Genomic DNA, 24,849 nt, shown 5'->3' on the forward strand with positions numbered 1-24,849 from the left:
TTGATGGGTGTGTGGCAAAAAACATCGGTTGGATTCATCACATCGTTGTTGCGGGTTTTCAGTTTCATCTCCTCAGCTACAAGTTTGGAAGTCAGATTTAAGAGAGTTTGTTCAAACAGATTGACATTGTCCAAAACTGTTAGGAAAGTATCGAAGCTTGGTGGCAGAGTTTGATTGGTGACAAGTCAATTGTAGCAGGTCTTAATGTAAACATTTTTGCAGTCACTAAGTTTCCTGTGATGTGGTATTCAGAGTCAGCAAGTTTCCTCTTATTTTTAACATTCAGAGTCACCACGTTTCCTCTGATATTTAACTCGCAGAGTCACCAAGTTTCCTCTGATATTTAACTTACTCCATGTATCACAGTGTAGCATTAGGATCTAAGATAATTCTATAGATTGAACTTACTTCGGTTGGTTTTTCTTCAGTTCCTAGCACAATTAGGTCTAGCTTTTTCCTTCGTAGATAAGGCTTGACCCCAAACTTCCACTGCGGGAAGTTGACTCCATTAAACTTGGCGTAGTCACGCCGGTCGGTAGAGCTCCCTTCGTCCATGATATTGTAGATGATTTTCACATGCGTTGACCTGGGCCCACAACCTGTTGGGTGTATATGCGAATAAACCGACTCAGTTATACATGACTTATGTTTTTGCATGAATTGTTCTGTTATTAGCATGACACATTGATATATATATAACACTGTTATAGTGGAGAATTTGAGTCGATACTTTAAGGTCCACTCTACCGTCAAGATAAAGCGGAATATGATATAATTTTATATATGGAAGATTTCGTACCTTGGAGATTTAAGTTCAGTTACCAGGAGCTGCATATTTTCCTGGCAAGGTCTTAGAACGACATTAATTTTGAGATGTTCCATTACTGGTTCATGAGAAGATTTCTTCTGTAACACTTATTTTTGTAATATTTATAATTGAGCATACGCAACGCTAACAATACAAATTAGTAAATTTAAATTTCATAAAATATAGAACTATTTTTTATTGACTGATGAAAATGTTTACCATTTGTTTTATGCCGAGTAGCGTCTGTTGCGATGAAACGTGTTGTTAAACGGCAGAAATTCAAACAGCTTCCGACTGGCGGTGAAATTTCTGTCTTCCAAAAACGTTTAACGAAACGGAAATTCCTGAAGAAAAAAAGAAGTGATTGCAAATATTACGAAGGCCTTTTGCAATTGCGTTTCAATTAGTATTTATAGGCAGAAATAATTTCAATTAATTCATTTCTCCTTCAAACATCCAAACCGGCCTAGAAATGGGCCAGCACAAAAGAGAAAATCCTCAATGTAAGTAGAAAAGAATAAAAACATAACTTAAAATTTGTACTAATTATTTGTATTATTTTAGATGCTGATGTGATGATGTGTCACAGGAGTCAAACACGAGAGGTGCGGTTAAAGGTGTATTGAGAACCAACCAAGACAACTGTAACACGATTACAAGCACAAGCGAGTGACCGTATACAACGAGGGGTCAAATAGATCGAATGTCCGATTTATATACGGGATGACGGGCGATGGCTTGTCTGATGGTAGCCATGCCTGCTAAAGTAATTAAGGAGATGCGTATGGTAAACGCATCAACAAGTGTGAGAACTTGTCAATGGCTTTACCATATGCTGTGAATTAACATTACACTGAGAAACATGACTCAAAAGAAGCTGCATGATATGCTCCTAAAATCTGGAGAGGATCTCCTGCTTTACAGACACGTTTACTTTACAAGTTACTCTAAAACAATTTTTTATTCAAATTAACTCACCTTTCTTGATTTTGGAGAAATCCTGTTAGGACGAACCCTTGGTGCGACTTTAAAGAAAAAGATAATCTCAGTCCTCGTACAGCAGCGTAATAGATTCCTCGTCCAGCAGCAAGAAAGAGGTAAGTGTAAATAAAAATAGATTATTAACATTACTAATAATTACATGTTCTTAATTCAACAGGAAGAAGTTAAAAAAAATGGGACAGAAAAATTCATCGGTTAAGAAAGTTGGATTAAGAAGTATACTGAGCACAACGGCTCATACGGCAATCGAAGGAAACTAGAAAGACAAGAACAAGTTTCTAAATCTTTAACTTGTCTTCCTTATACCGAGAAACCGGAACCATCCACACCCCGATTTAATGGGATGTTCGTGCATGTTCCATCTCCCATTTGAGTATAAATACTCGTGGATTTGGTACTTGAAGTCAGAGTTCTCTCAGCTCTCCTTCAAGCTCCAGCTTCAGAAGTAAGACAAACCTTTAAACTCATTTTTTTTGTACTCATGTATGCATTGTGCTATAGAAATTAAATACAAGGTTTAAAGCATTAAGATGTCTACAGAAGGAAGTAGACAGAGAGTGGAGACTATTGGAACTGGTAGGCTGCGAAAAGTGCTAGGCGCACCCCAGCCCGCGTGAGTGAGAATTTTTTTCACTTAACAATGAATTGTTGGCTCTTACGTCAAGGTCGAGTTTGAATCACGTGAAATTCATCTGGGAAAACCAGGCAGAAATGCGCGTGCAGCAGTACAATGGACTGATGGATAATGTCAACAATCGAACGGAGAGAGGAAATTAGCTCGATCTACGTTCTCCTTCCCTTCTTCATTGGCAGTCCTCCAGACCTGAAGCAAAACTACCAAGAAGCGATGGCCATTATCGCTAAATTGGAAAACCAACTCTATTTAAGGTTAACTCGTAATGGCAAGTGGAGGGAAATTTCTGCCGGAATTCCAAACTACTTGACACCTTCGGATCCTCTCAACGTGGTCACAAAAGTTTATAACTCATGAGTTGGTTGAACATGTCGAGAAAAAGTAAGTACTACGGTTTTCGCCACGGCCCGAATCAAAGTCATCGAATTTCAAAATAACGGACTGCCTCATTGTTAAATGCTGATCTGGATCTATATCCGCGATGCTCCATCATCACGAGACAAAATTGATACTACAATCTGCTATGAAATTAATGTCACTTTATCTGAGACTCTCCACTGTTATGGCTCACCTGGTCCACGGTCCACGAGGAAACATCAAAACTAATTCCCCTTGTATGAATGTCAAAAGTGCACCAAGAAAATTCTGAGGATTTTGTCACGTCCGAAGACCATTATTAATGATAACGGCTATCTAATTTAAGGAAGAAGAGATTATGGAGTAGGGCTGTCAAGTAAGCAGTGGACAACGCTTAAAGAACCAAAATGCTAAAGAGTTATGATGAAACGCGTGATCGATGAAATAACGTTCACTAAGTTAGGTGAAACTGTCTTCTTTGAAAAACTACCAATGTACATCAACATTCTGTGCCAGAACCAGACGCAGAACGATTACAAGATATATTGGATATGGAAATTTAGTGAAAAAGATCCAAGTCCGAGTTTAGTGAAAAGTCCAGTCATAGTGACTCATTGGGAGGAACCAGCTGTACTTCCAGGGAACAACCCTCGTCTTATCCTCTCATAATCAGGGAGCACATGTTGGAGAAAGCCCGAGAATTGTGATATGAGTTTGTCAGGGCTCAAATTAGCATGAGAAAACAAATCTCTGAGAACTTTTTTATTGATCTTTCTTTTCTTAAAATACAGAAACATAAATTCCTGAAGAATCCGTAATACCCATACTGTCTAAAAAAACACACAGCAAAGAAAAAGTATACGGAGTATGACAATGAATTTTGACACGCCGCAATGATAAAATGAAAAGGCAGAAGACAACTGTCAAAACAAACTGTCATTACATCGGACTTCTAGTGGCAACCCTGGTGATCTAGTAGAGTTTTTTTTCCAAACTGACAACTTTTTTGAAGGGGGAGGCGGTGGTATTCGTTTTATCAACACGGCATGTCTCTCTTTTGAAAGAGATCATCTCTTTCTCCGTGACTTGTCTAAAGTTGGAAGAAAAGAAGGAAATGTCAGAATGGCGTGTGAGCAAGAAGATTGGAAAAAAATGCTGCTAAACAGCATCTTCTGCTTCGTTAGTTTTCGGCCGATTTCTGTTGAGTTGCATTCCCTAGTTTCAAGAAATAATGTTAGCTCTAAATCAGTTTCTTTCTAATCTAAAAGAAATCCTCGGATCAGTTTCTTTCACAAACGTTTCAGAAATTGCGGCAGAAAGCTCCTCTAATCTAAAAGTTAATAAATAAAAAAATGGAAAATAAATGCCCTTATCTAATTCCACTCCCTTCAAAGGTTTGCATTTCACAAATGGCTAGCAAACCAAACTACTTTTGCTCTTTTTCATTGAAGCATCAATTAATACAAATTTTAAAAACTAGAATCATATATTTCATTTTAAAAATTCTCCCAAAATAAAATAAGGGTTACAGGACACTTTTACATTCATATCAGACCCCATGGAGAACATATCATGATACAATAGGAACTTTGTGCTATGGATACCAAGTTCCACAATGCTGTGTAAAACAATTGAAGAAATAAATCAATTTGCCTTACTAACGTCAAAAGAAATGAGAGAAAAAACATCCGCCACAAAGAATCTCTGTTCTAAAACAATTGCTCAAAGGAAACCTCAAAATCAATACGTAAAAGAAACCGTTCTAATCTCACTGCTCACTGACTCCCTGCAAAGGTTCACATTTCACAAATAGCTACCAAACGAAACTTTCATGACACACTAAACCTATTTTCCCTTGAAGCGTCAATCAGTACCATTACCACAATAATAATATATATTTATAAGGTGCCTTTATTCATTACATGGTAAAAGGCGCCCTTAAGCTCACAATAGGTTGACTACATTGTTATAAGGGGGGGGAGGGGAGGGGAAGGCAAGTCTGTAGTAGTAAGTTTTTATTCTGGATCGAAAACTAGTCAGGGTGGAAAAAGAGCGGAGTTCAAGAGGGAGATCATTCTAAATCCTGGGTGCACTGCTAGAAAAAGAGCACTCTACCCATCGAACTTTCTTTGCAGGTGGAACGACGAGTTTGAGTGTGTCCTCTTCCGAACGAAGCCCAATCCGCGTTGCCGTGTGAAGTGATACCAATTCCATCAGATAAGCTGGTGCCGTGCCATGAACACAGCGGAAGGCAAGTGTGGCGATCTTAAAGTCGATTCTGTACCGGATCGGCAGCCAATGTAGTGCAGCCAACTGGGGTGTAATGTGCTCCATTCTTGACGTCCTGTTGATCAGTCGGACCGCAGAGTTTTGGACTGACTGAAGCTGGTCAAGTTGCTTTCCAGGTAAACCAAGTAAAAGCGAGTTGCCATTGTCAAGGAGAGACAGGACAAAAGCAGAGATAATACGAGCTGTTTCACTTTGGTCCAGATACTTTCTTATAAGACCAATTCGATGGATGTGATAGAATGCACGTCTACAAATATCGCTGACATGCTTCTCCATGTTGAGATTGGCGTCAAACGTGGCTCCAAGGTTACGGAAAAATTGAGACGATGTGATGGACTCACCACACAGTTCAATCACTGAATCAGGAACAGCAGCTTTCACATCCAATACCGTCAGCAAATCCTTCTTTCCCACGTTCAGCATCATCTTGTTGACAATCGTCCATTGTTGAATAGCAGCAAAGCAGTTAGCCAAAGTAGAGCAGACTACTTGTTGAGAAACACCTACAAGAAGTAGTCGACGAAAAGTGCAAAAAATCTTGTAGAGCTGCGAGTCATCAGAAAAGAAGTGGGAATCAACGCCAAAAGCACGAACCAGTTGGTAAAGAGGCGTACTGTAAAGAATCAACACGATTGGTCCCAACACTGATCCTTGCGCCACACCAAACAGTAAGGGGACGAGCGCAGAGGTAAAGCCATTGATAAGAACTGCTTGATGCCTGCCAGTGATATAGGACCACATCCATTCCAGTGCCAGGCCCCGAATTCCAAATGTTGACTCTAGCCGCCGAAGAAAAATGCTATGGTCAATGTGTCAAATGCTGCACTAAAGTCCAGAAGCACCAGCACTGCAGCGTCTCCAGCATCGACAGCCAGGAGCAGATCGTTGTAGACACGAAGAAGAGCCTTTTTGGTCGAATGGTTGACCCGATATGCTGACTGGACAGGGACAAAGAGGTTATTGCTAGACAGATGGTGTAAAAGCGTTAAAGAAACAAGGCGCTCCAGACATTTTGAAGAGAAAGCCACATTCGTTATGGGGCGGAAATTGTTGAAAAGTCTGGGACAGAGATTAGGCTTTTTTATGTCTGGAGATATATGACCAATTTTGAGCTTTGAGGGAAACACACCAGTGGAAACAGATAAGTTATACAAGGAGGAAATCGGTACAGCAAGGACATCGATGACTGTTTTCAGGAGAGAAGTCGGGATTGGGTCAAGAGAACACGATTTAGTTGGGCATAATTTAACCATTTCAATTACATCACTATGTGAAACTTGAGGAAACTCAAGGAGAGAATCTTTATCAGGAACAGCCATCTCAGCAACATCCTCTTCGTCATTGGCCCCAGACAGTCGCGAATCCAGTTCAGCTCAAAGTTTGGTCGGTTTTTCAGCAAAGAAGACGATGAAATCATCCGACAGTTGCAGCAATGAGTCATGCTCTGGAAGTTTCCCCGTCGGTTTCACCAGAAGCCGATCATCAACTGCACGAAACAGCTTCCTCTGATCAGCGCCACAGTAAAGTATCATCCTACTCAGCTGCTCGGTCTTGGCCTCGTCACACAATAATGTGAGAAGGTCGCGGGCCTTCCACAGTAGTTACTTGTCAATCTCTAATCTCCGACTGATCCATCTTCTCTCAAACCGCACGTGCTCGTCTTCTCGCTTCTTCAACCAATTCAGTGCTCCAAAAATTCTCTGGACGAATCGTGATAACACTTTTCTTTAAAGGTGCATAATTGTCCAGTAAAAACGCCAGCACTCGGTCGTATTGCTCCATCAACTCGTTAACATCATCAGCAGAATCCTATACTAGCGGCAACTCCAACAGGTCACTCCTGAAGGCCGCAGTATAATTTTTTTTAATTGATCTGAAAGTGATGATTTTTCTCGACCGAACAGGGCGATTAGCTCGTACCAGTACCTCAATGGCCAGTTGATCACTGAAAATACCGCCGACATTGCAACTAGAGAGCAGGTTGTCGGCCACACGCGAAAGAAAAGATCTAGTGTGTGTCCCTCAGTATGAGTGGGGCCTTTCGCATGCTGACACCAGCCGAATGATTTGAGGAGCGATGAGAACAGAGCTGGAACGTTTTCGTCCACATTGTCAACGTGAATGTTAAAATCACCCATAAGCAGAGTCTTTTTAGTAGAGGGGGGCAGACGTTCTAGAAGTGAATTAAATTCAGTAAAGAATCGGTTGATGCAGTTTAGTGGTGGTCGATAGATAACAAGAAGATCAATGGAGACCGAATTTACGCAGAGCATCATACCAGTCAGTTCAAATGAGTGCAGTCACCTGCAGCTTTAACTGCTTCCGAATCAAAGGAGCGAAACGTGTCTCTATAAACAATGGCTACACCTCCTCCCCTTCCAGTGCATCTCGCCGAGTGGACAAATAAATAGCCATGTGGACAGGCTCGCTTCAGCAGGTCGTCACCATCCTCTGCAGTCTTCGCCCATGTCTCGGTGATGGCAAGCATGTCCAAATCAAGAGACTCAATGTGTTGTTGGAGTCGAGGAATTTTGTAACGAATTGACCGTGCATTCACGTAACCAAGAGGCAGGAACTGCTTAAATGCGTATTCCCGTCTCACTTGTGCCCCTGCACGATAGCTACGTCTGGTTGGCGGAGCGGAGATGATGCCTGGTTTTCTCCATACAATAAAAACATTTTTCTCTAGCTTCGGGCTAATTCGTGGAGTGAAGTGAAGGAGCGCGTAATTGCCATCGGCTCAATGGCGTCACACATATCCTGGCGTGCAGGAAAAAAAACAAGAGATTTGCACACTCAAAATGAGAGAAAAATGAACTCAGACCAGCCAAAAAAACTTGTCATTCAGGTTCACAGTCACTAGTTTCACAAATGGTCAAAATTTCAGACAGATTTGCTAGAAATACATGAAATACACAAGAACAAACAGTGTAGTGGGAGCTCGAAAAAGGTGCTGCCAGTACGGCGCGACTCAGTTCAGTACTGAATGCAATTATATAATAATTTGTACGTCTCTTTAATCTAAATAATCTAAGAAAATCTCCAACACGATTTACCGTTGAAGGTAACAGACTATAGTTTTCTCAAATGTGATCAATGACCACCACCAATCTCGACATATAGGAAGAGTTTTTGAAAACATTTAAGTTTCTGTTCACATAAACATAATATTTAGGGTAAAATAAGTTATTTTATGGTTTTTTAACGTTTTTTAACACGAAAAATTATTAGAAAACATTTACATTGGTTTTTCTTGAAAAAAATACGCCAACACACCAAATAAAAAGATAGTCACTAAGCTTTCTGAACAAAGCAATCAAAAGCGACTAATGTAAACAACACTATGTTAACATATATCCGTAACTATATAGAATGACGGAATCGATGTGAACGTTTTCAAATTTTACTGTTTAGCAGAAATCGAACTAACGATTTGATAGATCTCTTCTCGTGGAAGTGGAAGAAGTAGTTCACTCACTTCTCCAGAAGTAGTTCACACTTATCTGGTGAAAAAAGCTCCTGATTAAAAGTTAAACACTCTACTTGCAATCATATCCGATCAAGATGGAGAGAAAAAAAATATACTAAGGGATTCCTATTGGAAAAAGATTTTCACGCTGAAGGAAGTTAGTGTAAGTCTCAGAAAAACAGCAAAAGACAATTATTCGAGCATTATTTTCTAAGCTAACATTAAAGTGAGAACGAAAACACCATACAGCCACGGAGAATCTTACAAGTCTAGCTGAAGTTCACGACTTTCACACCAGTCAAATCTTTGACTTCCAACGCCAATTAAATCGTTGAAAAGTTAGCAACCCATGTAACTGCTGTAATTACTATCTAGTTTGATTTGAAGATAACCTTATTATTGAAAGTTTCACCTATGTTCTTTCCTCGTTCTTGTTCAAGTATAGGATGTCGCGAAATGTATTAAAGACGCCACTAATCGCGAGGGAAAGCAAAGGAAAATAATGTACTTGTTATTAATTGATGTTGAAAAAGGCTTCTTGTTAAGCTTGGGGTGAACTGACAACTGAAATCAATCAATGCGTCAATGCAGTTGGTAGAATTTCCCTTTTTCGTTTCCATTATTATTAAGGAACTTCCTCGTGTGGTGTGTTTATGGGTTGGCCATCAGATAAATCGTCGTCAAATTCTGGAAGATTATGGCTACAAGCAGAGATGTGCGTCAAAACAAACATGAAATAAAAATTTTAGAATATTTCCCTTGTTGATGATAAAGTTTCCCGTGTAGCAGTGAAACCTTCTTTTTGTTGCTCCAAACGCTCTTTCACTGGGTTCCGAAATTTTAAGCATTGTTAAAACGTTAGTTAGTGTAAAGCGCCGTACATGAGATTTTAAATAAGTAGTATAACCGTAGCTTCTACTTACAAGTAAAAACCGTTTCACCAAAACATCCATTCTTCAAATCTCGGATAATGTTGCTATCAGGATAGCATTCTGGATATAGCGTTCTAGAATCGTGACAGCTCCCAGAATTTGTTGTGTCAAAGCTAAATTTTAAAATATACTGTACTTATTGCTTGTACATTAACTGAGTAATAGCATGGTTTAACTGCTGATTAATGTTGTTGAGGGCCTTTGAAACGGACGTAAGAACCTTCAATTGCACTGATTACCCCACGTGTACCAGTGACTTCGCCTCTTTTAATATTTGCTACGTTTCCAGTAAAGTTGATAACCTGCCTAGAAATTATAGTGAACTTAATATCCAACACAAATGCAGCTTGATTAAATAATTTTCAATATGTTTCCGGAAGGATTTGGAATGTTACATTTGCAGAAAACTGTAAAGCAAAAAGAACCCGAGTCAAGGGTGAAATGTATTGCCTTCCACGTAATTGCATTTATAGATAATGTCTGATAAGATCTTTATTTACGTAGAAACAGCAGATATTAGATCATAGTCATCATCAGTCATATCAGCAAATGAGGTCCAGTGGTTAATAATTTGGGGAAATCAAAACAACGAAAGAACTTGTGAAAGTGATATTGGCATGTTCAATATTTTGAATTGGAAAAAGATCAAACATTGACGATAGTTTTCTTTCTTTTACAGAATCACATAATCCCACCCATGGCATCGTCAACTCGTCAAAAATGTTGGTGTTCCATTTTTTAACTTTTAAACAAGAAATATGGAACCACAAAAGCAAACTGATTGCTGAATTACAGAAAGTTTGGTATATGTGTACTATGACTGACTTCTGGTCACCTTATAAACGACGCTTTTTTGGAACGACGGACTATTTTCATGCAGAAGAGAAAGATTTGAAATAAGTCGTCGTCTAATTGCTTGCCTTGGAGTTCGCAAAATTTATGGAAGCCACACTCACGATGTGATCAGATTTCTGATTCTTATGCCTACATGAAGATACCATACAAAGTGAACTACGTGATCACTGTTAACTTCTCAAATTTATAAATGATTTTAATATGTTTCCATTGGCAGCACCACAATAATAAAAAGATCGTTAATCGAAATTTTTCATGACAATGAATCGTATGCAGAAGACGAGTTAAATTACGGCTAAGATGACGAGAATAAAGTTCTTTGTGTAGAAATTGGTGAAATTATGAATCATAGAGAACGTCAGCTGTCTATGGAAATTGAGGAGCCCGAGTAAAATGTCAAAGTGAAAAAGAAAATGATATTGTTGACGTTAATTACGGGCTTTAATTCTTTTTAAAGAGAAAATTTCTGGTTTCCAATAAGACAATTATTACACATCATTTGCCACTATCACGTGCTTTATTGGTGGTGCAAAAAGAAAATTTGGCAACTTATTTGACGACAATTATATGCTTCTTACGACTGTCAGCGACCCACCCTTGTAGCTTAAAGTCCAGATTAAAGAAAGATGATATGAAAGCATACGATAGCAACCTTCTTAAGCGTGGAATTAAATGGCGTGGCATTTCTACACTTGAATAAGTACTAATTAAGAATATACATATACATTGATTAAAAAGAAGGTTGGAATGTTTAAATAAGAGGGCTCCGACCAGTATTAGTGAGGTGGAATGATACTTTGCGGAACGATAACGGCGTTTCCGGTTTCCTAGAAGATCTTCATCGTTTCCCTCATATAAAGCAAATCTTTCAGTAAGACGTTATCGTGCTAGCTAACTGATTTCACTGATATGTGTTCGTAATTTTAGCTTTTTTCATGTTTAAAAATGTGTAATTCAACATCCCACTGCGGTCTTCCGCTGCCTGTGTGCGGCTGTTCAGTACGGCGCGAGTCAAATTTTTCCAAAACGGACGAAAGGCAATTTAGGCAACAGACTTATTGTTTAAAATAAGAAATCCAGTAGGAACTGGAAAAATTGGGTTGGCCAAAGGTCCTTGGGAAATATTATGCCATTAGAACAAGTTTGGGGAGATATCGCAATTGAATTTAAAAAAAGTTGTGTCCAAAGCAAGGTTCATCTTTGGACAGAGATCAGTATGGTAATTAACAGTATGAAATTGTAATTAACATGGTTCAACAGTATGGTACTAATTTTATTATCGAGAGAGTGTTTGTGGTTTCATTTCTAAAATTCCTTCCCAGTTACAATTATTAATGAGGGGTTGCAATGTCCAATAATGTATGTCTGAAAAATCGAAAAAGATTGTAGTTTTGAAGGTGACCGTTTTGAAAACTAGATTGATACATTGATATTTTTGGCTTCTTAGTTTTTGCTGACGAGTGACGTAACAATGGAAAATCCGCACTAGGTTACTTCTTTAAAAATTTAGATAGCTATGTAACAAAAACCAATGTTTCGTATAACATTCTCTAGCCAGAATGACTTGTTAACATCTCCATTTTGCTCTATATGGGATTGCGAAGTGATCGAGCAAGTCATACAATTCTTATGAGACGACCTTTAAAAACAAAAGCGGAAGGATAAATAGAACAACTTGTTCCACAACACTTCAAAACTCGGTCCTTTTTGCTTTCTCTTCTTTTCTTCCTGAAAGTGAAAGAAAGGAAAGGGGACAGGGTGAGCAAACTGGTATACTTTCCCCCAATGTACATGGAAAAAGGTTATACTTTTTATCCTGTTCATGAAATTGTGGTGCGTGACCGTATGTTAAATACAGTAATTAAATTAAATATGAAGGTAATGGAAGTGCATGTTTTAATATCGAGTATTTTACTGAATGCTGGAAAACTTCAAAGGTTGTCATCATTGGAAAGCCCAACAAAACTGATAACGACAGCCTAAACAGCTTTCGTCCAATCAGTCTTGTCAATACCCTGGCCAATATTCTCGAGAAGTTCTTATATCGAGACTACAGTGGTACTCCGGTCATTTCAATATGATTAGTGCTAATCAGCATGGTTTTTCTCCGGGTAAATCCACTGAGGCTGCTTGTCATGCGTTGTTATCTTTTGTTTAAAAAGCACGGCTTACTAAGCAAACCACTGCTGTCACTTTCCTTGTTGTTTTTGGGTGCAAACTCACACCGCTAGATGGATCTGCCATTACCCACCGGCCTATATTCTAGTGAAGGTTCCTTACTTGTGGTTGCTGTTTAGCACCCTCTCTCTCTCTCTCTCTGTCTGTCAACTGGTAACGACGCTACAGTCTCGTGTCAATCTAAAACTCTCATTTTCTTTTTCTGTTCCAAATAAACTATTTGGAAACTGCACACACCCGTATTGTGCTTATTCGATTCTGGTGAGTTTTCTCATTGTTATAATGTGTCACTTATGTATGTTCCACACATTGGAACTTTGTACCCTGTATTAGTTAATACGGATGCCTCATGTGACTCGAATAACCTTGTATATTCTCAACAGGTTATGGGCCCAGAACGTTCTAACCTCTGAAATTTCACAAGATGTCGACACTGAGAGAAGTAAGCCACATAGCAAAATTTAACGGACAAAACTTTCCTCTATGGAAGTTTGGCTGCTGGTTGTTACTCGAACAACACCAGTTGGTTAAGATTGTAAATGGACAAGAAAGACTTCCTGCTGAGGTACGTTGTACAAAATGTTTATCTTTGTACACTCTCACAGATGATAATTATTTATATTGTTCCACAGACTCTCAATGCAGATCGTGTAGTCACAAATGCTGAAGTAAGAGCTCGTTGGCAAGAAAGAGACATCTTGGCCAGAAACTATCTAGTTGCTACAATTGAGACTCAACAACAACGAGCATTGGTCAACTGCAATACTGCCCACGAGATGTGGATGCGCATTTCGGCACAACACCTCAGAAATGCAGTTGAGAATCAACATGTGTTGCAGCAGAAGTTTTTTGAATATCAATTCCAACCCGATCATGATATCATGACACACATCACTGAGATCGAGACCATGGCTTCCCAGCTACAAGACGTTGAAGCCCCCGTTTCTGAAATCCAAATCATGACGAAAATAATCTGCACGCTGCCACCAAGTTATCGAAGCTTCACCACGGCCTGGGATAGTGTTCCTGCAACAGAGAAGACGATTGCACTCCTGACATCTCGCCTTCTTAAAGAGGAAACGATGGCGAAGCGTTGGAGTAAAGGTCAACCAGACGCGAACGACACAGCTTTCTTTGCTCATAACTTCCCATCTCACAGTCGCTCAAACAACCCAAACTCTACACCCACGTTTCGTGGTCGAGGTTTCAGAAGAGGCGGCCGATTCAACAACAACAATAGACATCAACCGTACACTGCAAAGGTCTGCACCTACCATCGATGCAACAACACCCCGGGACACACCATCGAGGTGTGTCGTAAGAAACAACGAGACGAAGCGGATGCAAGAAACAAAGAAAAAGAAGACTCTACTGCAGCAATGGCGAATATCTCCCCCGAAACGAAAGAGAAGACGAAAGCACCTAACACAGATAATGCCTATCTGTCATCTACGTGTTTCATCAGTCGCTGCTTAGATGATTGGTTCGCCGACTCTGGTGCGACGCAGCACATGACCGACCAGCAAGCTTTCTTTACCACATTCACTGCAATATCACCCGGCAGCTGGAGTGTAAAGGGGATTGGCTCATCCAATCTTCACGTATGCGGCTATGGAGACATCGATTTCTTTGTTACGGTCAATGGAGCGCAGCAGACGGCCACGATTGAAAAAGTCCTATACGTACCTGGTTTAGGCACAAACTTGATATCGATCGCAGCAGTAACTAATGTTGGCCTATCAGTTCATTTTATAGAAACACGAGTTACCTTTGAAAAGGGTCAAGCTGTCATCATGGTTGGCGAGCGCATAGGAGAGAGCCTATATCATCTGGCAATTCACCCAAGACTTTCTGCTGCCAACTCAATTAAGGATTCAGCTTGCCTGGCGATACCATCACCCCCATCAATAGCAGTCTGGCATCAGCGTCTGGCACACACCAGCCACAAGACAATCTCCAAGATGTTCCGGAATGGTGTGGTAAATGGCCTCAATCTCCGCACTGACGACACTACAACAACACAACCATGTCTCGGATGTGTGAGCGGAAAGATGCAGCGATCTCCTTTTCCAGTCGGTCGGTCAAGGGCCAATGAAGTCGGCCAGCTGATCCACTCCGACGTATGTGGCCCGATGCATGTAGTAACACCAGGTGGATCACGATTCTTCGTACTCTTCACCGACGACTACAGCGGATGGCGCTGTGTCTACTTTCTGAAGAAGAAATCTGAAGTAGCTGATACCTTCAAGGAGTACTTGGGCATGCTACGCAGCGAAACTGGCCGGCTGATCCACACTCTTAGGTCCGACAATGGAGGAGAGTTCACCAGCCACATATTCAAGAGTTGGCTCTCCAGCAAAGGAATCCGTCTTGAAACCTCCGCCCCACACACGCCGGAACAAAATGGTGTGTCTGAAAGGGCCAATCGGACTGTCGTCGAAGCCTGTCGGTGCCTCCTACATGCAAAACATCTGCCCCTTGAGCTTTGGGGAGAAGCAGTGGCCAATGCAGTATACACGTTGAACCGTGTCAGCAACAGCATTTCACCTATAACTCCATTCCAAATGTGGCATCATGAGAAACCGGACGTGTCGCACCTGCGGATCTTTGGGACCATATCCTACATCCATATTCCGAAAGCTGAGAGAAGGAAGTTGGATTCCAAAAGCCTCAAATGTTATTTTGTTGGGTATTCTCCCACCCAAAAGGCCTACAGATTCTGGGATCCAGTCAGCAGAAGAATCAAGATAAGCCGAGACGTCATCTTTGATGAACAACTCCATGACGTCCCAGATATTCCAACCAATCATGAAGAAGCTAATCCTTTTGAAGTATTATTTAGACCATCAAGAGAAATCCAGTCCTTTAACAACAACGAAGAAGGAGGTGTAATGCCTCAGGCTGAAGGGGAATCCGATGTAAATACCCAACCTGAAACATCACACACTCCCCCCTCATCAGATGTGCCAACACGGGTGGTTGCCCCAACTCTAGTTCCGTCATACGATCCAGATCCAGCCATCATTGACGACAGCGCATCAATATCTTCAGGGATAACGCGGGTATCCCCCTACCCTTTGCGCATTCGTGAGCCCAGACGTCACTGGCAATCTATGCAATCAACAACTGAGATTCAAGATCTGTACGTGCCCACCAGCTACTCTGACGCCATGGCTTGCCCCAATGCTCATTTATGGAAAGCCGCGATAGAGGACGAGTATAATTCACTTATGGTTAACAAAACTTGGTCCATCTCACAGCTACCTCCTGGTCGTACGCCCATTGGATCCCGTTGGGTATTCACGATTAAACCTGGTGTTAAAGGATCACCACCACGCTACAAGGCCCGGCTAGTGGCAAAAGGTTTTTCCCAACGTCATGGAATTGACTATGAAGAGACGTTCTCACCCGTCGTCAAGTACGACACCCTTCGAGTGATCCTGTCTTTTGTCGCCGCCAACGATCTGGAGATGTCACAACTAGACGTGAAGACTGCCTTCCTCTACGGCCAACTGGATGAAGAAATCTACCTGGTACAGCCGGAAGGCTTCATCTTATCTGGACAGGAGGATTCTGTATGTCACCTGCACAAATGCCTTTACGGCCTGAAACAGGCTTCTCGAGTTTGGAACCAGACGTTCGACACTTTCCTTAAGAAATTTGGCCTTCTCCCAAGCATTTCCGATCCTTGTCTCTATCTGCGCCATCTTCAAGGGGAATTCCTGGCAGTCGTCATCTGGGTAGACGATGGTCTTGTCTGCAGCAACAACGCCAATGTAGTCAAATCCGTCATCGAAGATCTGAATAAGTATTTTGACATGCATTGTACCCCAGCTAATCATTTTGTTGGTCTCTCCATCACAAGAGATCGTCAAGCAAGGACATTGTACGTATCGCAACCTGACTACATCAAACGGATTCTTCACCGCTTCCACATGTCTGATTGCAATCCCAGAAAGCTGCCTGCTGAACCTGGAAATCGTCTGAGTAAAAAGGGCGATGAAGTCCATACAGAAGAAGTACCGTTCAGGGAAGCTGTGGGAAGTCTCCTGTACCTCTCCATCGCATCACGACCAGATATTGCTTTTGCCGTCGGGCAGATTTCTCAATTTTGTGAAGACCCGGGAAGAGAGCATTGGTTGGCGGCCCTCAGAATTTTTGCCTATTTGAAAGGGACCCTTCAACACGGAATTCGATATGGCCCAAAGACTGATGGACTCCAAGGCTTCTCCGACTCCGACTACGCTGGTGATCCAGTCTCTCGCCGTTCGACATCCGGATTTGTTGTTCTTCTACATGGAGGACCCGTAGCTTGGAAAAGTCGCCGTCAATCCTGCGTGGTGTTATCTACGACGGAAGCGGAGCTTGTGGCTACATGCGAGGCCAGCAAAGAGTGCGTCTGGCTTGGACGGCTTATGTCAGAAATCTCGCCGAAATGGATCGGCCCAATCCCTTTGATGTGCGACAACAGATCAACTATCGACTTAATCAAAAATCCGATACTGCATCAGAGGACTAAGCATATTGAAGTCCGGAATTACTTTGTTCGCGAGCGGCAGAAGGCAGGCGATATCGATGTCTTGCACATTTCGACGGATGATCAGCTGGCTGATCCTTTAACCAAGCCACTTCCGAATCCCCGTTTCTCTGTCTTGCGAGATTTGATGGGCATTGTATGCGTCCCAGAATAATTTACCTTTTTTTCTTTTAGGATTTCGAGAAGAAGTCCGAAACATCTTTTGGTGCCAACACCTTTACAAGACAAATCAAAAAAAGGAGAAGGGGGAAGAAAAGAAAACTTCAAACAAATTTTTAGTTCACTGTCCTTTGTCATTATTATTATTTTTGTTTGTTTATCTATCCATCCTATTACCGATTGTGTGTTTGAGAGGGAGTGTTGTTTTTGGGTGCAAACTCACACCGCTAGATGGATCTGCCATTACCCACCGGCCTATATTCTAGTGAAGGTTCCTTACTTGTGGTTGCTGTTTAGCACCCTCTCTCTCTCTCTCTCTGTCTGTCAACTGGTAACGACGCTACAGTCTCGTGTCAATCTAAAACTCTCATTTTCTTTTTCTGTTCCAAATAAACTATTTGGAAACTGCACACACCCGTATTGTGCTTATTCGATTCTGGTGAGTTTTCTCATTGTTATAATGTGTCACTTATGTATGTTCCACACATTGGAACTTTGTACCCTGTATTAGTTAATACGGATGCCTCATGTGACTCGAATAACCTTGTATATTCTCAACATTCCTCCATATCGTTAGCGAGTTTGACGCAATGTGGCATCCAGCCATTCTAACTTCCCTGATCCAAAGAGGTTGCCCATTCTATTTTGTTCGACTTGTCTCTTGCTTTTTGTCATGTCGTACCAATATCTGGCCTCACAATGGTTTCACCAAGGCTTATACTGTTAACTTAGGGTGTCTGCAAGGCGGGGTCCTTTACCCGTTTCTCTGGGTTATCCTCTTTGATTACGTCCTCAGGCTCTCGTGTCCGTTCTTACATCTAATCTCTGGCTATACTGATGACTTGACCGTCGCCTGCTCTCACAAGATCCCTGAGATCTTCACGCAAAATCTCCAAGTCATGAGCTACGCAATTTCTTTGGGGTTGTCAGAGTCAAAGCTGACCCTAATGCTCTTAAAACCGTCGTTATGTTCTTTCAAAAACAGTGCCCAAATGTCTCCCACCTCAGAATTTCAATTAACGACGTGTTTATTCAATTGTCTATGAAACCGTCTTCCTAGGCTTTACTCTCAATTCCCAACTCAAATGGTCCTCTAATGTCAATGCTACAGCTGTGGCTGCTAAGAAAGATTTTTTTGGTGTGTGAAGTTGCCTTCGCGCCTCTTGAGGTTTGCACAGGAAACGTATTCAGTTCATCCACCTCACGGTCATCGAATCAATCCTGCTCTATGGCTGCTCCCTTTTCTCAAGTCAAAGGCAGGGATTAAGAAACCCAGATCCCTCCAAAGCATCTTTCTCAAGGTCGCAATAGGTGAATTCAAAGTGGTGTCGACCGAGGCACTTCTTCTTTTTAAAACAGCTATTCCCATTCACTTTTGGGTGGCAGAAATCACCACGACGAAATTCTGAGCTTGCTCGAACGAGTTTTTGCCCGTCTCACTCAAATTTATCTCTTACTTCTTTTCTTGCATCGTCACTCAAAGTAAAACTGACCCATCTTGCCATTATTGGGGTTTTGATTAGATTAAAGTCACAATGTTTTATTTCATAAGTTGCAACGTCGCCAAAATGTAGAAAAGACAAAGAAAAATACTTGAACCAATGAGAAATATAGAAATCATCACGTGATAGCAACTTTACCCTTTTACCTTTTTTTAGTTTAGAGTTTAGCCACGCCCTTGGACTATATTTGTGTAATTGGTGCAACATTGGCCATAAATCATTCTTGAAAATATGATGGCAACATCACCATTGCATATATTTTTTAAGTTTGCGCCATCATCTACTACCAATTCTAGGTATAATCACAATGCTACCATCTGCAAAAGATCCTATACTGATAATGCTCCATGTGTACTATAGATTCGAAAACAAACTTTGTCATAGGCTGCAAAAGATGGCAATGTTTCTGACAAATGTTTTCAAACGACGATCCATCGGATTTTCCAGATTTTTCATCCACGCGCGTATTTTTATCTTTTTTCATATTGCTAATACATTTAGAATAAAGAAGCAAAATGTATCATTGCAATATGCTTGCAACAGCATTTTACGTCTGAAGATTTGTTAAAAGAAATAAAAATTTCTTCCACATTTTCGCATTGGTTGGGGTTCGATGTGATAATTTAAATTGAAGCTATTGTCATGTTGGGAACTGGATTCTTAAGGTTGCTTCTTTTTAATGTTTTCTGTGGGTTTCTTGTAGTAGGTCTAACCCAACAATTCTCGAAACCTGATTTAACCGCCGTATTTTTTTAATAATTTAAATGGCGTACTGAGACTTGAAAGTGGCCTCTGCTCTACCATACAGTTGCAGACTCAGATAGATTTAAAACGTAACGGAGCGTTTCATACTAAGATTGGATGGTTGCATATGTAAGATTTTTATGTGTAAGATGTGGTTGGAAGATAGTAGTGCAGGAAGTCTTATGAAAATATGGCTAGTGGATATTAAATTGGAGGACGGATTAATTGATAGATTTCGTGTGCAATTTCACGTGAGTTGGACGGTGGACTGACTTTGGACATTGGTTTTGGATTGAAGTAACGGGGGAGTTCATTAGCCAACCGCCGTATGCGACGGACATCCGCAAAACACGGACTAATAATACCGGGCACTTGTTTTCGCCGTTTTTCCCCAATTTTTCTCTCTTAAATCGATCTTTACGAATATTTGCTTCGATTCAAATCCATATTTCCGCATTGTATTTGTTCCTGACAATTCAAATCCCGTATGTAGGTGATGCTTGTTTGTGACGCCCAAGAGATACGGACTAATAGGACGAGACACCTTTCGTCTTATTTTTAACGTCCCACTTTCTCGCATCCATCTAGTCCCGCCATTCAGTCCTGTCGAAAACTGGCCATGGGACTTGGAATAAGTTTCAGCAAAGTTTAGGGTGGCGAGAGACTGCCCCATGCATAAAAAAGCCAACGATATTCCATTATTTGATTTCAGCTGCTTATTTTGACCGTTTGGTCGGTAACATTGTCCCGACCATCCCTCACATGATATCTAGAAGCCTCTTTGGATACTATTTTTTTATTTTATTTTGAGGTACTGCCTTCCTATATAGGAAAAATATCAATATTTCTGGTAGTATCTGTACATTTTTCCTCATTTCTGAGAGGGTGGCTGAGAGCAATGCTCAATTGAGTGGGACCAACCCTCGCATATGTCGGAAATCAAAAACGACCTGGCGGTATAAAATGAAATTTTCGCATTTTTCACGACTATTTTCCTCTTCTCTCTCGCGATTCAATTCAACCAAGTCCCAACTTCAGTTGATGAGACCGTTGACAGGACGTCAAGACAAAATTACTGTGTGTGTAAAATAAAACAGTTTCGCTGAATGAAAACTCCCCATGTCGTTGAAGCATATCTAGTTGCTAACTAGACAGGTTTCAATGAAAAGATAGAGGAAACGATGCCACCATTTCTATTTATTTTAAGCCTCTTTCGTAGGAACGCAGCATCTTCGTCGTATCTACGCCGTATGTTCTGGATACAATGAGAAATAGTCTTGGGACAACGCCTCTTTCGGAACGATCCGTTTAGCTTCTTCCTATTGTACCTCAGTGACATCTGGTAAAAAGGGAGAACCTAATGACGGCTGGTCATCATCGTTGTCGGAATCAAGGTCGGTGATGTAGGCGCCGGTCTCATCCCCGACGGGTTCGTCATTCCCGTCGCTGTCTTCTGGGTCTTCTTCGTAGTTGGTAGAAATGGGCGAGTACTCTTCGGGTTGAGGAATCCAGTTGCCGTAGTTTCCGGGAAGGACGTTCCTGTCGGCGAAGCACGCGTTGGCCATCTTCATGAAGGCAACGAACATATCGGCGTCCTGTTGGGCCTACAACATTCTTTTCATCATAAAGAGGGCCAAGCACGCGAAGAGATGATTTCACGTCGCACCTCCCTTGATGAGGGTGCGCTTCGTTTGCGCCCACATTCCCTCGACGGTGTTGGTGTTAGCGCCGGTGATGGGGTCTTTGAAGTGCTTGGAATGGTTAACGGTGAGATGTGTGTAAACATGTTTTCTTTTAATTAAGAAGACCTTTCCAACCCCACCAATCTGGCTGGATTAGGCGGAAAGACCAAAGACGAGAGGAAAAACTCCCTCCCGCAGATATTTTGCCCAACGTCTGGTGGTCTAGTTGTTGGCAATCCTCTTGTTCTCTTTCATCTGGGAGTAGCTTTGGGAATTAATGAAGAAGCAGAAAAAGAACAACGTCTAGAAATCAACAAAAAAAAATTAGTTAGACATCAAGTTACATTTAAATAAATTTGGAATTAATTTAATTACCAGTTCCGGAATGGAGAGCCTGGAGTGTTCGTACAACGTGCCGGTACGCACGGACGAAGTTGGATCCTTGCAGTGGCGTTTGTTCATCGGGTTGCGATAGATGCACTTCCAGTAGCAACTATCAACGTAGGCCGCCGTGTTCTGATGTAACGTCATTTGTCGCTTGCAGAGAAAACAGATGCGATGAGGTCGGAAACAAGCCTCCTGATTGCGTCGATACCTATGAACACAAAACCACTTACCTAATAGAGTAGGGTCCGTCGGTGATGGGTTCTCGGTGGGGATGAGTAGTAGCCAAATCTTTCCTTCGTCCCATTTATCATCCTGCATGGGACGCCTAAAATAAATGGGATTGTAACTAGCTTAGAACGAGAGATCGTGTGGGGTTGAGCTATTGTAAAACATTAATATTCAAACTTAAGTTTTGGTTTGTATACGGAACCTGTTGTCTTAAAAAGAAAGGTCTGATTCACTCGGCAACAATAGAAGATGATCTCCTCAGTTTATGATTTGCTCGGCAAAAAAACAGAAGAAGGATTTAGTTGGCTTTAGCGAGGTAGATGCAGTAATCCATCTTAATCCGTATTAGCAGTTTCTGATTTTCTCGGAGAAAAACAGAATGATTACATTTCGACTTAAACTCTCTGTAAGTCCAAGTATAATTCATCGTAATCCATTATGTAATAAGGTTTCATAATCTCAATGTATTTAACCTAATACCTTTTTTTTAGATTTGAACTTGGGCCCTAAGGAATAACACCCCTACTGGTAAACATTATGCGACCGTTTCATTTAACGCAGTAACATCGGTACGCATGTTATTACAGTGCATGATTCTGATTAGCTTTTGATGTTTTAAAAATCAAATCTTCATCACGTTCCTTGCTTCTTATAATCTTCTAAATAAGCGTCCTAGGTGATAGAACCAATCGATTCAGTATGACTCAGTATGACGCTTTTTGTGGTAATCAAAGGCCCTTCTACTGGGCACAGCTTTAATTTTACAATCTATATCTTATCTGTCGCTATTGCTTGAATTACATCAGGACTGCAATTGAGGAATTTTTAAAGTCTTTTCAGGATTTAAATTTATCCATTTATTTGGTTCGGGGTTTCAAAACGAACACAGGCAATCTTTCGGGGAATTTTGAGATCTCCAATGGGTCAAGATTCAAATAATAACTTTGCATTTTGGATTTAAAAATGGAACAGTGGAAATATTGCCCTTGCAATATTGTTGTCGGATATTGAGTTACTAATCGTTTCACTAAAATCTGGAAATACTGAATTAAATTCATTTTTGAAAGCCAGCATTCGAAAAACTTTGATATGACAATGTTCGACAGTTAAATCTTCTTTGCAGATTTTTCTGTGCAGTTCACTAGTAGCTATAGAACAATATTTTATCTATGATTTGCTGCTGGCCTAGGTACTGCATTTTTTAATTTAAATATAAAACCAAACCACAATAAAAATTCGTAAATGTGAATACTGATGCAGACTTATCCTTATGATTAAATTATTATAGGGCGACGATGATTCATAATTTCATCGTGATACGATATTGAGGGACACAAAGTGTTACAGTCTAAGGAGAGTATGACACCGCATCGTTTTCTTTTCTTTCTTATCATGGGGATATGCAGGGGGATATCTTAGCAAACGAGAATGAATAGCAATTAACCATTCATGTGTGGTGCGTCGACTGTTTGAAAGCAATCTCACTGGAAGGAACATGGCGAAAGAAACACAGGATTTCATTTTAATCGGTTGTTTGGTAAACAATAACGAAGGTCCCGTTTCATGTTTTTTTTTGGGGGGGGGGGGGGGTTTAGAGGGTGATAGACTGTTTCATCTTCTGTCAAAGAAATTGGATTGTCCATCTACGAAAGTTATGATACCGAACGTGAAATTTTCGTGATTTTAGATTTATATCTTGCTGTATATTGTATTTTTTATTACAATGACCTTAATATCATAGTAGGGGAGGGCAGGTTTATGGGGGATGCTTTGGACAAATGATCCTGTGACAAAACTATTAAGAAAAAATAACGAAAAATTATTTTTATGTGAAGAATGTTAGGTATTTTTTATCCGAGAATGCTATTTGACGTTTAAATCTATTTCATTTCTCAAGATATGAATAAAAGTAAGAAAACCATTTTTTTGGAACATTTTTCCCCAGTTTTTACCTTCTTGTTTTAATTTATGAAATTTTGTATTTATTAACCAGAATTCAAAATTTTTCACAAAATAAGAGAACAGACAATTCTCTGCTTTAATATCTACAACAAAACCAATGAAACTCGGGGATCAGTTCTTTTTTGTGTCTATCCAATTAATCACCCCAACCGTCCTGTTTTAACCACGTTTTTTATATTATTTGTAACTATTTACGATTTTTCTAAACTCTATAACTCGGAGACTTCTCAACATAAAACTTCGAGAAAAATAGGGAATGTAAGGGTAACCAAAAACTATAGTTTCATAATTTTTTTGTCAAATCGTAATAAATTTCATAACAATCGATGAAATACGAAATTTTTCCAGGATAACCCCCCCCCCCCTATTTCAGTTTTGTTAGATGGCATCAAATGCATCAGATTTCTTCAAAATGTTTTTGTTTTCTTCTGATTTTTCTCTAATATTAACAACAGAATATGAAAACCAAGACGAGATACGCTACCAAAAAAAAACCCTATCTACCCCCGAGTGGAAAGAAATTTTCTAATACTTCTGCAATTATTTTAAACGGGTCATTGCTGCAATCATCCACGAATTTCTTTTTTCTTGAGTTCTTTGGCTATTTTTTCTTTTTTTAAATAAGGTTGAGCGTGGCGGCTTGTAAAAAGTGTGTTACGTAAATGAGGGCAAGAATATAGAGGGAAAAGGCCAAAAACTTGTAAATAGCAACGGTAAGCACACTTTCATAAATTCTTACATAGAGTATCAACGGAAAACTAAGATTTTCATTACTTTACTTAGGTTTTTGTTCACCTTTCTATGGTAAACAATGGACGTTTAACAATTTTTAAGATTTCATTCAACCAATATGAATATCGGTGAATATTGTAGCAAATGTTGGAATTGAATCGGAATCTTACTTCAGAAAATTCCATTTCAAGGATTTCAACCAAATCGAGAATTTATTTTCGTATTGCGTCAATAAAAGATATACTCACCTAAATTTTTCGAGACGATACGTGAATTATCCGGTAGAGTTTTGACGATGGTTGGTCTTCACGGACGAAAGCTAATCGTCGTCATCCTCAGCACATGAGTAAACCAGAATTCAAGGACCACCCAAACAAAGATTCAACCGAAAA

The 24,849-nt window shown here is 40.4% G+C and overlaps 2 long non-coding RNA genes across 2 annotated transcripts; both read left to right on the forward strand.

The window, feature by feature from the left end:
- Positions 1-1,067: 1,067 nt before the first annotated feature.
- LOC124338604 lies at positions 1,068-2,339 on the forward strand. The gene is made up of 4 exons (XR_006917899.1): positions 1,068-1,311; positions 1,373-1,380; positions 1,667-1,905; positions 1,968-2,339. It is a non-coding gene; the product is annotated as an uncharacterized LOC124338604 (long non-coding RNA).
- A 10,254-nt stretch (positions 2,340-12,593) lies between these two features.
- On the forward strand, positions 12,594-13,281 carry LOC124336764. Its single transcript, XR_006917171.1, has 3 exons — positions 12,594-12,785; positions 12,908-13,089; positions 13,157-13,281. It is a non-coding gene; the product is annotated as an uncharacterized LOC124336764 (long non-coding RNA).
- The last annotated feature ends 11,568 nt before the right edge of the window (positions 13,282-24,849 follow it).

Source organism: Daphnia pulicaria, chromosome 4 (genome assembly GCF_021234035.1).
Source record: "Daphnia pulicaria isolate SC F1-1A chromosome 4, SC_F0-13Bv2, whole genome shotgun sequence".
NCBI lineage: Eukaryota > Metazoa > Arthropoda > Branchiopoda > Diplostraca > Daphniidae > Daphnia > Daphnia pulicaria.